Raw genomic sequence first — 15,264 nt, forward strand, 5'->3', positions numbered from 1 at the left:
TCGCTAGATTGCAAGTGTACAGCTGGATGTGTCTGTGTCAACCAGTTCAGTTTTTGTTTTTGTATCCCTTGTTCTGACAGTTCTAAATCAGTCTGTTTCTCCCATCTTGTTACTTTTTCTCCTAAATCTGCCCATTTAACACTTTTGTTCTTTGTCAAGCTGACATGTGGCAACTGATTTGATCTATACAATGCAAGGAATTCTTGAGGTAATGAACAGCTAACTACACTGTTCCCCTCAGTATCCCAGTACAAAGTACGCAAAACTAATCTAGTTGCACGATTTCTAAACAGTTCTTGCTCATACTCTCTATCAGGTCCAGGTATGGTACATTAATATAGAGTACAGTGTAACAAATGCTGTTGATCAGTGTCAAGGGAGGGGGCTTTACTGATGGCTACGTTCATCAGTTCCTCGGTTACTGCCCCTGGACCAGTCGTGACTAGGTCCTGGCTGTACCAATAAAAAGTTTCACCCTCCGATCGCCCTACAAAGGTATCCATTCGTCTCTGTGCCTCCATACCTTGTACAGTTGGAACTACTGCTATGCCAAATATCTGCATAAGGTCCCTGCCCAATAGGTTTACTGGACACTTTGCAGACACAACTATTTTACTTCTCTGGGTCATACCTGAAACAGGGTCAGTTATTGCTATATCATGGGAAAGTGGTTCCCTGTATAGCTGTCCATTTGCGGCTTTTACTAGTATATAATCAGGTGATTCGGAATGTTCTGGTAACTTGGAGGGGTGTATCAAAGTCCGTGATGCTCCTGAGTCACACAGGAATTTGACTTCCCTTCCCTCTACCAGAAGTGTAACTTCCGGTTTCGTATCCGCTAAGTCCAAAATTTCACTTTCTTCATCCTCCATATCTACTTGCACTTCCTTTACTCCTATCACATTTACATTTGTTTTCTGTTTATTAAGTTTTCCTGATGATTTCTGACTTTTATTTGATGTATCCTCACTATCATATAGTCAGTCTTCATCTCCTTTATCTTCTGTAATTACCTTTTTGTTTTGCCTACAATCCCTTGCTAGATGCCCTTTTTTCCCGTATTTGAAGCATTCACCTCTCTTTTTCCTCTCTTCAAAATCTTCTGATCATTTATCAGACTGTTTGTTTCCCTGGGCATTCTTCTTGCCCTTTTTACCTGACTGTAATACAAATACTTCAGCTCCGTCTTCAGCAGTGAAGACTTGCGCCTTCTTTTTCTTTTTACTATTAAAATGTCTCTCAGCATGCCTAGTGTATTCGAGTAAGGCTTGTAGCCTCCCTGTTCGATGATCTATCATGTGCCTCGTAATGAAGCTACTAATAGGTGCAATGCAACCTTTCAAAAATGCATTTTTTAATTGTTGTTCATACGGGGAATCATTCGTTTGGTTCTCAGGAACCGACATACCGCTATGATTATTAAAACATTCTAATAATCTAGCATAATATCCATCTATTGTCTAATTTTCCTGTTGTATGCATTGATTAATGCAAGTCCAGTCTGCTCTAGGTTTCCATTTCTCAGAGATTCGGTCTGTCAGACCTTTCACTCTGTTGTCTAACTCTGCGTCACTATGTGGGAGTGGCCTAAGTTCTGCATTACGAGGATTCCAGGTGCCACAAATCATGTGCCAATCTGGACCTGTAATTTGTCTTACTACTTTTTCTACTTCTTCCCTATTCAAGTGGTAACTTAACCTCATGCCTTGTAAATCTTCTAAAAATTTCGTAAAATTAACTTTCGGATGGGGGATTCCCTCAGTAGCCTTCCGGATGTCTTCCGGTGTCCATGGTCTATATACTAAGAGTGTTGGATTCTGCCCTTCCTGTCCTGCCTCTGAGGATTTGGAACTTCTATAAGTGGGCATATTTCTTCCTCACTCTCATCCTGTAGATTTCTCTCTATTTGGTATGATTCTGTGTCCCTATGTGTTTTACGTGTTTGGGACATAGTCTCAATAGGATCTCTAACAAATGATTGTGATCTTACTGAAACTTCAGGATAACACGGAGGTGGACCAGCCTGTCCACTCGCTTCATATCCTGAAAAGGGTAAGGGAGGGGGAAAGGGAGGAGGAGGAGGAGGAGCTGTAGCTATTATCAAGTTATTATCCACTTTGTCTAAAAATAATGTTTTTGAATTTTTAAGCTTCTGTTCTCTACGATTTGCTTCCTCAATCCACCTGTGTGCTTGAGGAATGCCTAGTTGGCGTTGCTTTTTTGCCTGACCTCCTGCATCAGATTTAAGCTGTTTAAGGAGTTTAGCTAGTGAAGGTTTATCTAGTTTACCATCAAATTCATATTTATTAACCCATTTCGTATAATACCTAACGTTATCAGAACATTGTAATTGCATATATTTTGCGACTTCGGTTAGGGGCGGATCTCGCAAAGTTTTAGTGCACTGATTACCCATGTCAAAGAAAATGTTACGTAACCCTTTTTTATCATGTGATATCAAATTCTTAGTTCCTGTTTACAGTTTATCTAGAATAACTGTCTACCTTATTCTGTTACCTGATCTATGACCAAATATACAGTACTTCCTTTTGTCCCTGATCTGCAAAACAAATCTTGACAACAATATACTGTAACCTAGTCCCTGATCTAAAACAGAAAAAAGGCAAATTCTTCCTACCTGAGCCTCCGGTATTGAAAAACGTTCAAATTCCGCTCTTCGGCCACAGATCAGAAAGTGGCCAGCCTCTTTACACACGACAATTCAGTCGGAGGTCTTTTTACTCAAGAAGAACCATTTCGGTAACTTCTCCTGCGCAGTATTCGACCACCAATACGCTCTGATCTGCAGCTTACCAAGGGAAATCCGGCTCGAAGGACCAAACTGTTAAATAAAATTAATAATTCAATACACAGGAGGTTCAGATTCAGAAGTTTACTAGTGTACACCAGGAGGCAAAAAACCATACAAGTACAGAATTGTGTCTGACATGAAACAGGAAGCACACAATTTTATATAGGTTTAACATTTAAGCTATGCCCACCTTACTGACGTGATATGTCACGGGGCATCTACATCACTTTAGCTTACAAGCCTCTATTCTTTTAATCTGCTGATGCAGTATGTTTTAAAAAACATTTCCTCTAGATACAATACGGCCTTGCTATCCAGCTGGTCAGTCATAATGTCGTTCTATAAAGTTACTTATTCAAGGTTTCATATCAGTTCGAATACAATAGCAGATTCAGTCTTTAACATACATATTTGTTCACTGTTTCACTTTCTTTACCAGCTGTGTTTTTATCTCACAAGGACAAGTTACTTCATGCAGGAAGAGAAGATTTCATTTTTTACAAGGACTAGTTATCTCAGGAAGGAGCGGAAGATTTACACATTTAATTTCCTGACCCAGCAGATAATCACTTATGAAAAGCATAAACATTAAGCTTGCTGAGCTTGCAGCTGCCAGGGTCAGGGGTCAAAGCACACTGCAGTTTCAGAAGCTACTTGCATTTACACATGAATTTATCCCTTCTGTTATATGAGTAATAGAATAAAATGCATTATAAACTACCTTGCTTCTAAACTAGCATTTCACATATATTTAAATACATATTTTTCTAATAGTCTCAAATCATAACCCATTTATTAGGTGTCCTTGACATGGATGCTGAGATTCTCTTCTCTAGCTTTGCTTGCAAGTTAAGTTTCTTGGCATCCATGTGTCAAACACATAATAATGGGGGTTATGATTGGCAACCTGATCATAATCCTTTATATGAAGTCATCAATTTCCTATTCCATTTATTTTATAAATTTTACAATTTCTTCTTAGGTTTGCTGCTTGTCACTTTGATTAAGGATATTCAACTGAGATGTATTTTTGACAGCTTTTACTTAGGTTCATAGGTAGGTACTAGGCTATCTGCCCGAAGGCATTTATAAGCCTAGCCGGAATGTGTTGGCTTTCGCTGCCCCCTTAGATTAGTTCCCTGTGTCTGTGTCCAGCAGAGCCATTGGAGTGATCCCTGGGGTAAACTTTCTGTTTCCCATCCACTCGTCAAGGCTTCTCTTGAAGAGGGTTAGCGAGGAGCTGTGCCTAATGTAGATTGGAATCTTGTTCCAGAGCATGGAAAGTCTCTGAGACAGGAATCTATCCCTCCAGCACACGCCCTATTTATTGTTGTGGTGAGGTTTAGATCCCTGAAGCGTGTGGTTCGAGGGGATATGGTTTTCTTTAGGTGGAGCATGTCCATCAATTCTGGGTTGGACATGGCCTTGTATGTCAGGCAGAGATCACCTCTGAGTAGGCGGTATGCAACCGAGTACAGCTGGAGTTTCTTCAGTCGAGCTGCATAGGGCATCTGCTTGTGGCCAGTGATCCTCTTGGTGAGGTACTTCTGTGGTCTTTCCAGTTGTTGCAGGTGTCTTTTAAGGTACATCCCAAATGGGGCATTGTACTCTATGATGGGTCTGATGAGTGATGCGTAGAGAGGCCCAATGACCTCTTTCAATCTGGATGCAAACCCTTTTGTGATTAGGTGGGCCACATAGACGGATTTGTTAACCACTTTGGCAATGTGATTATCAAAGGAGAGGTTACTATCTACTTGGGTCCCCAGATTCCTTATTACGTCTTCTGTATTTAGGGGGCTACCACCTATGTGATAGTTTGTGGGTACTTTGTTTTTTCCAAAGGGGGATGACTATGCACTTTTTGGCATTTAGCTTGAGGCCATGGTTTTGACACCAGGTATCTGTCTCAGTGAGACCCTTTTGGGGGATGTCTGTGTCAGCTGGAGAGTCAATTATAGCCCCTAGTTTGCAGTAGTCTGCCAACTTGGTCAGCCATAGTCCTCCTGTGCTTGCCTGTACCTCTGAGAAGTATATGCCGAACAGGAGGTGTCCTAGGACTGAGCCCTGGGGAACGCCACTTGTAACTGGTTTAGAGTCCGTCCTAGCTCCCGCAACTCTTACCATGTGGTTTCTGTCCGTGAGCCAGTTGGCAACCTATCTCGTGACATTGGGGTTTATGTTCAGGCTGGTGAGCTTGTCTATAATACCTGAGTGGGGAATGGTGTCGAAGGCCTTTGCAAGGTCTAGGTAGGCTGTGTGGGACCGCCTTTCCCTCATCTGTAGCCTTGGTAACTGTCTCAAAGAAGTCCACCAGGTTTAGGAGGCATGATCTGCCCTTAAACTTGTTTTTCAAGGATTATAGCTTCCTTTTGTGTTTAGTTCCTGGCTACAGATGCCCAAAACATTGATTTCTGGGACTGTGCAAAATTTCTTTCTCTTGTTATCTTTTAGTATTAGTAAAATTGTAGTTCTCAATAAGTGAATGTAAGTGGGAGAAACAGCAAAGAATATATTTTCAACTGTTTCTTCAAGTTATCTTTAGAAATTAATAGATGTTCATCGTGTTTCACTGTTGCAGTCATGACTGTAGGGTTCTCCCCTGCCGGCAGGCAGCCCTCGGTCGGCCAGAATCCCAAAGTCTCAATAAGTGAATGTAAGTGGGAGAAACAGCAAAGAATATATTTTCAACTGTTTCTTCAAGTTATCTTTAGAAATGAATAGATGTTCATCGTGTTTCACTGTTGCAGTCATGACTGTAGGGTTCTCCCCTGCCGGCAGGCAGCCTTAGGTCGGCCAGAATCCCAAAGTCTGGGTCCGGCGTCGGCTGTTCAACCCTGCTCCCTGACGTCAGAACGCCTGGAGTATAAAGCTGACAGCCGACGCCATCTTCTCCAGTCTTTCTTGCCGTGCGGTGAAAGCAGTTCGCAAGTGCCGGTCGGTTGACTCCTGACTAATATTTCCACGTACTTCGGTCCGAAGACTTCTCTTCTCCACTCAAAGCTAAGTACCCCGTTGGGGAAACTTTTTTCTTGCTCCACTCTGATGTCAGAAAAAGTTAATAATTGTATTTCATGTGGGAAGCAAATACCTCATAAGGATTTTCATTCTTACTGTATTCCTTGCTTGGGCCCCGACCACGACGTAGCTAGTTGTCGGTTTTGTGCTAGATTCAATCAACGTACAATTAAGCGAAGGTACGATTTTGCCTTTCATTACTTCGGTAGACGATTTAACTACAAAATGTCGTCGGATATGCTTCCATCTACTGGAGTTCACAAGCGTCGCAAGGATAAAGACAGGCCTCCGAGGTCCAAATCTGATGATAGCGCACATGTGGAGCCAGCTACAGGTTCAGCCGTCGTCAGTGAGGCGCTTTTGCAGCCCCTGTCGTCGGCCATTTCAGAACCGATGGCCGAAATGGACTCTCATGAGGAGCCAACCAGGCCTTTAAATATCTCTGTTGCAGGACCTTCGGACAGCGCTCCTTCGGATGGGTCCAGAGCCGCTGTGCAGGTACCGGCTTCCGAAGGGGTTTTCAGGCCTACTCAGCTTCAGGTGAAGGCAAAGCCAAGGACAAAGGCAAAGACTCCTTCTAAACCAAAGACTTCAACACAGGCTTCTTCTGAACCAGCTCCCAAGTCACAGAAACAGTTACTCAAGATGGCGGAGGATTTACTTACAATGATTAGGGGTTCTCATCCTCCTCCAGACAAAAGGCCAAGGCAGGATGTTTATTATGACTCCTCTGATCAGGCTTCTGTTTCCTCAGTTTCTTCTTCTGATCAGGATTATTCTTTTCCTCTTTATGAGGATTCTGATGTGGAAGATTCCATTCCTTCAGCTTCTCCTCCTGAGGATTTTTCCTTTGGGGAAACTCTCCATGAAATGAGGGAACATTTTCACTGGGAGGGACAGGAGTACTCAGAATCCAAGAAAAGACTGAGGGATTTTCTTCTTCTTCCTCAACATAGACCACTGGCTATTCCCCCTGTTTTGGATATTGTGGATGATGCCTTTTCGGAGGCTAATTTAACCCCTGACTCTTTTCCTCCTGCTCCTGTTAAGCCTGATAGGTACTACAGGGTGCCAGATTCCCATCAGTTTTTGTACAAGAATCCTACTGCTGACCCTGAAACCATTTCTCAGGGTCCTACGGGTGTTAAGGCCGCTACTGCCAAAAATCCTATTCCTACTGAAAATGATTCTGGAGCTTTGGAAAGATGGGGTAAAAAGGTGTACACTTCTGCTACTTTGTCCATTAGGGCTTTAAACTGTCAGTTTCATATGCTTAAATATCAGCAATTTCTCTTGTACTGTCTTAAAACAGAAATTTACTTCCATTTCTGCCTGTGCAGAGGATAAGGAACTACATGACTTACTACATGCCACTGAACAAGTTGGAAAGCATGTTTTACACTGTGGATTTGATGCCTTGGAGGCTTCTTGTAGGGCTGCGGCCTCTGGCACAGTCATTAGGAGACATGCATGGTTAAAGGAACAAAATTTACCTGAGCAAGTGAAGGCTAAATTATTGGATGCTCCTGTTCAGCATAATGTTTTGTTTGGATCTAAAGCTGAGGAGGTGATTAAAAAGATGGAGGATAAGGCGAAATCCATGCAAACAGTCAAAGATTTCTTGCAAGTACAGCCTCCTAGATTTAGCAGGAATTGGCCATCAAAAAACTGGTCCTTTCCCTCTTCAGACAGGCCTCAAAGGGGTAGATATAGACGCCCCAGAGGGAGGCCTCAAACTCAAGCTGCTTATAGATCAAGGCAATGGACTGCTTCTACCCCTAGGGGAGGAGAGGACAGGCCACAGTCTCAAAGGAAACAAACTCAATGACTCCCTCTGTTGGGCTACAGGGATGTCTTGCCTGGAAGCCCCTCTTGGAGGAAAACTCTCTTTTTTTTACCAAAATTGGACTCAAATAACCCAGGACAAATGGGTTTTGGATGTGATTTTAAGAGGTTACAAATTCCACTTTCATACTTTGCCAAGGCCAAGCAGATGGCCAGACCTTCCAAAACATCAGTGGACGGAGGCCTTAAACCACGTGGAGGCTCTTTTGGCTATGAATGCCATAGAACCGGTACCTCTTTCAGAGATGGGAAAAGGTTTTTACTCAAGGCTCTTTCTAGTTCCAAGAAAGCAAAATTCATGGAGACCCATTCTGGATTTGTCGGTCTTGAACACCTTTCTAGAGATTCCAAAATTCAAGATGCTTACTCTACAGCAGTTACTCCCAATGCTGTCCAAAGATGCATGGATGGTGACTTTGGATTTAAAGGAAGCATATTTACACATTCCCATCAGGCAGGATCGCAGAAAATTCCTCAGGTTCAAGGCCGGATCGAGGCACTTTCAATTCTCTGCGCTGCCCTTTGGATTGTCTACTGGGTCTTTACCAAATGCCTGGCTCCAGTAGTAGCTTACTGCAGACTCAAGGGAATTGAAATTTACCCTTATCTGGACGACTGCCTAATTCAGGCAAACAGCAAGGATGTCTTATTCCAGCATCTAGACTTTGTACAAACCTCCTCAAATTCCTGGGATTCTCTGTAAACATAAAAAAGTCAAATTTGACACCATCACAACAGATAACTTTTCTGGGTGCTCTTCTCAACACTACAACCCAGATGGCATCTCTGACATCCGAAAAATGGTTACAGCTGGCATCAACTTTCAAAGCCTTGGCAGCTCTAACCCATCTATCTGCAAGGAAATTCCTGCAGGCTTTGGGTTACATGGCCTCCTGCATCCTTCTCGTACCATATGCAAGACTACACATGAGGAAAATACAGTGGTACCTAAAGAGTGTATGGTCTCAGCATTACCACAGTTTGGACATACTGATTCCTGTTCTTCCTTGCCTTCAAAAGGAATTTCTTTGGTGGTCCAGGGCATGTGCTCTAAACATAGGGAAGCACTTCCGTCTACCTCCTGCCTCTCAGATTCTAACCACGGACGCCTTGGATTACGCTTGGGGAGCCCATTTTCAGGGCAATTGTCTGCAGGGCCTCTGGACGACTGATCAGAAGCACCTGCATATCAACTTAAAGGAAATGTTAGCCGTTCAGAAAGCTCTATTGGCCTTCAGGAATCTCTTACAACCAGGACAACTACTAATACGGACAGACAACACCACAGTTATGTGGTACATAAACAAGCAAGGGGGATCTCATTCCTACCCCCTTTGCAGACTAGCCATGGATTTATGGGACACGGCTCTAGCCTGCAATCTGGACCTTCAAGCTCAGTTTCTACCAGGGAAACAAAATTTACTGGCAGACAGTTTGAGCAGAAACATTTCGGATCCACACGAGTGGATGCTGGTCACCAAAATATTCAGGATGATAACAGCAGTATGGGGATGTCCTCACATAGATCTCTTTGCATCCCATTTACATCATCAGCTACAGAAATTTTGCACCAGGACATTCCACGAGGAGGCTTGGAAAATGGATGCCCTGTCATTCAGTTGGAGGAACCTCTCCGGGTATGCCTTTCTCTTTCCTTCCTCTTCTTCCACGAGTTTTACTGAAGATAAAACAGGACAAACCCAATATGATAATCTTGTTGGCTCCGAATTGGCCTCGGCAGTTTTGGTATCCAACTCTAGTGAAGCTATGCCTGGAGCCCCCTTGGGTTTTACCTCAGTCTCCGACTCTTCTGTCCCAGCATCAGGGCCAGGTGCTACACTCTCATGTCAGAACTCTCAGCCTGGCGGCCTGGTTAATCCAGGGCCTTTGATTTCTTCTTTCCTTCCCAAGCAGGTTATGGATGTCATTTTAGAAGCTAGACGTTCTAGCACTAGGAAATCCTATTCAGGAAAATGGAAAAGATTTTGTTCCTGGATGCAGACTCAGAATTCTGATCCTCTTCTTTCTAACATCACTTTAATTTTACTTTACTTGACGGATCTTTTGCATAAGGGTCTTTCTTTCTCTTCCATTAAGATCCATGCTTCTGCTATTTCTGCTCATTATAATACAGAACCTCCCATCTTTTCCCACCAGCTCATGAGACAGTTCCTCAGAGGAGCTAAGAACTTAAGACCTCCTAGATCTCCTCCTATTCCTGCTTGGGATCTCAATTATGTTTTGGAAAACTAACCTTGCCTCCTTTTGAGCCTGCCGCTTCTGCTGACATCAAGTTTTTATCTTGGAAGACAGCTATCCTGTTGGCACTCACCTCTGCCAGGAGAGTTTCAGAGTTACAAGCTCTTATGGCGGTGGAACCTTATTTTTCATCAAGACAGGGTATCTTTGAGGACAAATCCAACTTTCATGCCTAAGGTGGTTTCCAAAGTGGCTTTAAATCAGACTATACACTTGCCAACCTTTTTTCCCACTCCCCAAAATAAAGGGGAAAGGATCTTACATTCCTTGGATGTACAACAACAACTACGTTTTTATCTGAATAGAACCAAGGACATCAGAAAATCAGAACAATTGTTTGTTTCTTATGCTTCCAGTTCCCAAGGTAAAGCCATTTCTAAACAGACCATTTCTAAATGGATTGCTCATGGAATCAGATTTTGTTATTCACACCATGGAAAGCAAATCCCAGGGAGCATACAGACTCATTCCACCAGAGCTGCTGCCACTTCTGCTGCCTTCCTCAGGGGAGTTCCTACTAAGGACATTTTGGAAGCTGCAACTTGGAGTTCAGTGCATACTTTCTCTAAGCACTACAATTTGCCTCTCTACTCTAAGTCTAGGGCAGGCTTTGCCTCTGCAGTCTTGCAGGGCCTTTTGGCCGTCCCTCCTTCTTTATGACCACCTCCCTTTCCTTCAGCTTTGGGATTCTACCGTACAGTCATGACTGCAACAGTGAAACACGATGAACATAGTACAGTTGTGTACACCTACCATAAATGTAGATGTTGGAGTGTCTTCACTGTTGCAGTCTGGGTTTCCCTCCCTCCTGTCCCCTTTTATTTTTGCTTTTGTGTGGTTCCTTTTTTCACCATTCTTCTGAGGTGTATTTGCAAAGGTTTTGGGACCATTTTCATTTTGGGACTCCTGACATCTGGGGCAAGAAAAACTGGAGAAGATGGCGTCTGCTGTCAGCTTTATACTCCAGGCGTTCTGACGTCAGGGAGCAGGGTTGAACAGCCGACGCCGGACCCAGACTTTGGGATTCTGGCCGACCGATGGCTGCCTGCCGGCAGGGGAGAACCCTACAGTCATGAATGCAACAGTGAAGACACTCGAACATCTACATTTATGGTAGGTGTACACAACTGTACTTTCTAGTTTTCATTCATTGCTATGTCAGTTATTAATATAATTCAGAAAATGGTTAAATTGATAATTATATTTTTTGATGCTTCTCCATCGTAGAGCACCACTTCGGTATGTAGCTTCTATATTTTCTTAAATTTCTAAATTAAAAGTCAGGGCTTTTCACATATGCAGTCCTCTTTTTTTTCCTGATTATTACTTATGGTGTTCTTTTCTTTTAACACAGAGCTGGCATATCTTTTTTTTTTTTTTTTTTTTTTTTTTTTTTTTACAGAAATTATGGCTAGATCTTGTATTGTGGAGGGGGCATTGTAACATAAATAGTTACCAAACACAGGGACATGAAGTTGTTTCTCTGATAGCCGGAATGTCTCCTTAACTGACTGCAGTGTTATAATAAAACAGAAGCGGATGTTTTTTTGGTACCTACCTTAATGTTTATCAGACTTGGAAGTTACTGAGCTGCATTATGCTGTCAGACAAAAGTGTTTCACTGCTGCTCTAGTTCACTTTCTCCTGTGGGTCAGTCAAGCTGAGGGATTCAGCTTCAAAGATATAAAGCAGTTTCTTCACTGAAGAGTTGTAGCTTTTCATAAGTTTCTTGAAGCTAAACCACTCCAATTCGCATGCTTCATCTTGATTCCTGAGTTATTGCAACTGTTTTTGCCATGCATCTTGGCAATTTTTTGTCATCATTTAAACAAAGCTCTGGTTCACTTCCAAGGGACTTAGGTCAGTAGCTACAAAGACCCTCTGTTTCTGTATGGAGGAAACGGTGTATAGTGAAAGTTTAGGTTACCTGCAAATGCTTTAAACAAATAAAAAGAAAAATATTTTAAAAAAAAATTCATATATACAACACATGTAACTGTTATTTTTAACCAAAACTGTTTTTAAATGATGTAACTTATGACAAGGATGTCTGAATGATGCAACTGTTGCTTATGAATGGAACTGAATTTAAATGATGAAACAATGCAAATAATGTCCATCACATCTGTACAATGAAGCTTTCTCTGGGGACTTTGGCTGAAAAAAGACATTGCTCAGTTGGACTTTTCCAGTAAACAAATGTCAGTAAATTAAATAAATAAATCCATCATCCATTCACAACCCCTTTTTCCCCATTTTTACACATGGGGTCGCAATATCATTTCAACAGTGACAGTCATCTACAGGCCAGGTTTACATTGCTGGGTGGCTAGCCCTGCCACTGAAATAAATAAAAATAATTAATGTTTCTTAGAATATATATATTTTTTTTTTATCAGAACCCCTATTTTTGCTTCAGGTTGTTGCCTAGTACGCCCGCCCACCATCCATCTAAGGTCTTAACTTAAGGGTTCATACTTTGAGTGGAGGTGTGGGCAGAACATATGGAGTGCTCCCATCATCTACAGGGGCTGCTGACTTCTTGCTGGCCTGTGCCCCTCCCCTGCATGCCTAACGCAAGCTAAGACTGGTTGGGTTTAGGAAACTGCATTGTGCCACAACCCCCCCCCCCCCCAGCCCTAAGGGGCATGTAGTGGACAATCTATCCCAACATGATATCCAACCTCCCTGAACTCCAGCATCTGCTAGATCTCGGCTAGAGAGACATCAGCATGTACTCTCCCCCCAGGTTAGGAATGTTCCATCCTCTCTCCCAGTTCTGTTAAATGCCTAAAACACTACTCGAACCCTGTCGCATGGGTCAGAGTCAAGGCTTTATCCCTTTGTGCCACCAGAATGGCTTTGTTTCTTGGAATAGTTGAAAATATACCATGTTATTTACTTGCACTCTCCCCTTTCCTTAAAATATATTAGTTTGATGTCTTTTATAGCTTTGTTTTCCACTGCCTGTTTTAAGAAGGAAATATTAAATGAGTATGAGACCCTTTACATGAAAACTATAACATTCTAATTTTTACGGATTTGTACAAGTTTCAGAAGACAATTCCCCATCTTTATCATAATACTTACCGAATCCTATTACTTTAGTTTGTCCAGTCTGATGAGTGGTTACTCGGGCTATTTGTTGGAACTGATTTGGTAGCTTTAGTGCTCTAGCCTCATGCCCATTTAAGAATCCCCCCCCCCCCCATCAGCTATGGATCAAGATTACTTTGGCTCTCATTTGCCAGCATCTTGAACAGATGCTGATCTCTTCCTGGTTTTCAGCTAAGTGCTTCTCCTCATTTATTTTTCTAAGAATGTTTGTATATTTAGTCAAATGTATACATTTTCTCAAACATAGCTATGTCTGCTAATTGTTAGTAATTTATACCTCATGTTTGGGAATAGGCATCATTTTCCTTCCTTTTCTCAGTGTCAGCATTATCACTCTTGTAGGTTTTACTGAAAAAAAAAACTGTTTAGAACTTTCTGTGAAGTATAGTCTGGTGTTAACTTCATATTTTTTGCTTGTCAAAAGTATTACTAGTAGGCTACTGTGGTTGTTTGTAGTTTGTACCGAGGTTAATTTCTGTGTGTGTGTGTGTGTGTGTGTGTGTGTGTCTGTGTCTGTGTAAGAGCACGCGCTTTAGGGTGACATGGATATAGACCAAGAAAAAATAGATCTAATATTGTCAATTTTTCATCTCGTTCTCATGTATGGGTTCCAGACCCAATCCATCGGATCTGACTCTGCCATTACTAAGCTCGTGGCAACCAAATAAGCTCTTGGATACTTCCCCTTACCCACAATGCATCTCTCCCTGTTACCTCAGATCTCGTTTGCCGCTTCATGAAGACATGGTCCTTCCATTGAACTCTTGGATTGTCAGGTTATTTTTATAAGTGTTTTGCTCTCTCTAATTGCCTAACTCTTTTCGTTCTTGTATTTTTATTTTTGTCATTCTCCCCTTGTCTTTAAAACCCTTTTTCTACAGTAAACGCCTTTTTATTAGGCTACTTTCACTTCTGTCCCTCTTTATCCCTCTAGTAATCATTTTTGCATAGGTTACTACCCTTCCTCATTATCTTTTTAGGTAATCTTAGCTACTATTGTTATAGTTTTTCCCCCTTCCTCCTCTCTGTTGCAACAAAAATAAATCTTTCCTTTATCCTTCTCCTTTCTGGTGTTCTAGTAGCACTTTGTGATTGTTTTCCTAGTTCTCCATACTGTTTTGTGAGACCCATGGTGGAGAAACAAGATAATCCTTCAAGTTTTAAAAAATGCACAAAGTGCGGACATAATATACCCTTTAGCAACTCGCACTCCCTCTGTGTCTGCTGTTTAGGGCCTCTCCACTTACAGGAAAATTTTGCCATCTGTCATTCTTTCAACCATAGAGCTTTGGCTGAAAGAAGAATTAAGCTCATTTTAAGGGGAATGCTACCCTCAGCTTTTGAAGAGGCCATTTCTGGTTGTCAACTCAAGTCTTTGATTCCCAAGTTGAAATCAGCTCATTCGAGCCCTGCTTCTTCTCTGTCTTCGAAAAGCAGTGACAAGGAAAAAAAGAGACCTTCGTCAGCTCTGTCAGATTAGTCGGAGACAAAAGCTAAGACTTCATAATCTACCGAACCTGTGTCTCAATTGGAGCCTTTGGCACCGACCACTACCAAATTGGATCTGGTGTCTTCGACTCCGGCTCTATCCAATATGGATAGATCAGATCTGTTTGGTTTTTGGATCCTAACAAAAATCCATTCAAACCTGTTATGGCACTCCAGAGGACCTGGTACTCCTCTACCATAGACCCAGTTCCTTCTAGAGTACCATCTTCCTTCTTATCCAGGCCTAAATATCCATCTGGATCCTCTTCCCATTCAACCAGGAGCCTTACTGAGGATGATGTGGAACGTTTGGTGCAGAAGATCCTGTGGGCGCAGAACATTACTAAGTCCCCCTCGGCCTCGACCTACACGGTTCCAGGGCCATCTAAGTCTACTATTCCTCCTCCAACTACAGAACAAGTTTTGGAGCCCTTGGAACTGATGCTCCCAGTGCCTTTCAGGTCGGATCTGAAGACGTCTCTTTCTTTGGATCAGGCCTATGCTGTGAGCTCATCGGCCTTTTCTGAGCCAGAGAGCTGCCGGAGCCAAAGTGAACCTTGAGGTCCTCGAGTGCGCTCAACCCCCAGACTGTCAGAGCAGTTGATGTGCCTTGGAGCTTCAGCGCAGGTGAGCTTGGTTCCATCTTCCACCCTGAGCGAGCTGTCTTCTGGGCTGAAGGAGACACCGACCCACAGACCTAGCTTGTCAGAGTCATCCTCCACTCA

The 15,264-nt window shown here is 42.5% G+C and overlaps 1 protein-coding gene across 1 annotated transcript in view; it reads left to right on the plus strand.

The window, feature by feature from the left end:
- Positions 1 to 15,264, plus strand: part of LOC122795741 (putative pre-mRNA-splicing factor ATP-dependent RNA helicase DHX32) — a 787,400-nt gene that overhangs the window by 80,345 nt on the left and 691,791 nt on the right. The window lies entirely within an intron of this gene.

The sequence above is a fragment of the Protopterus annectens genome, chromosome 2.part2, assembly GCF_019279795.1.
Source record: "Protopterus annectens isolate FY-2018-M chromosome 2.part2, PAN1.0, whole genome shotgun sequence".
Lineage (NCBI taxonomy): Eukaryota > Metazoa > Chordata > Ceratodontiformes > Protopteridae > Protopterus > Protopterus annectens.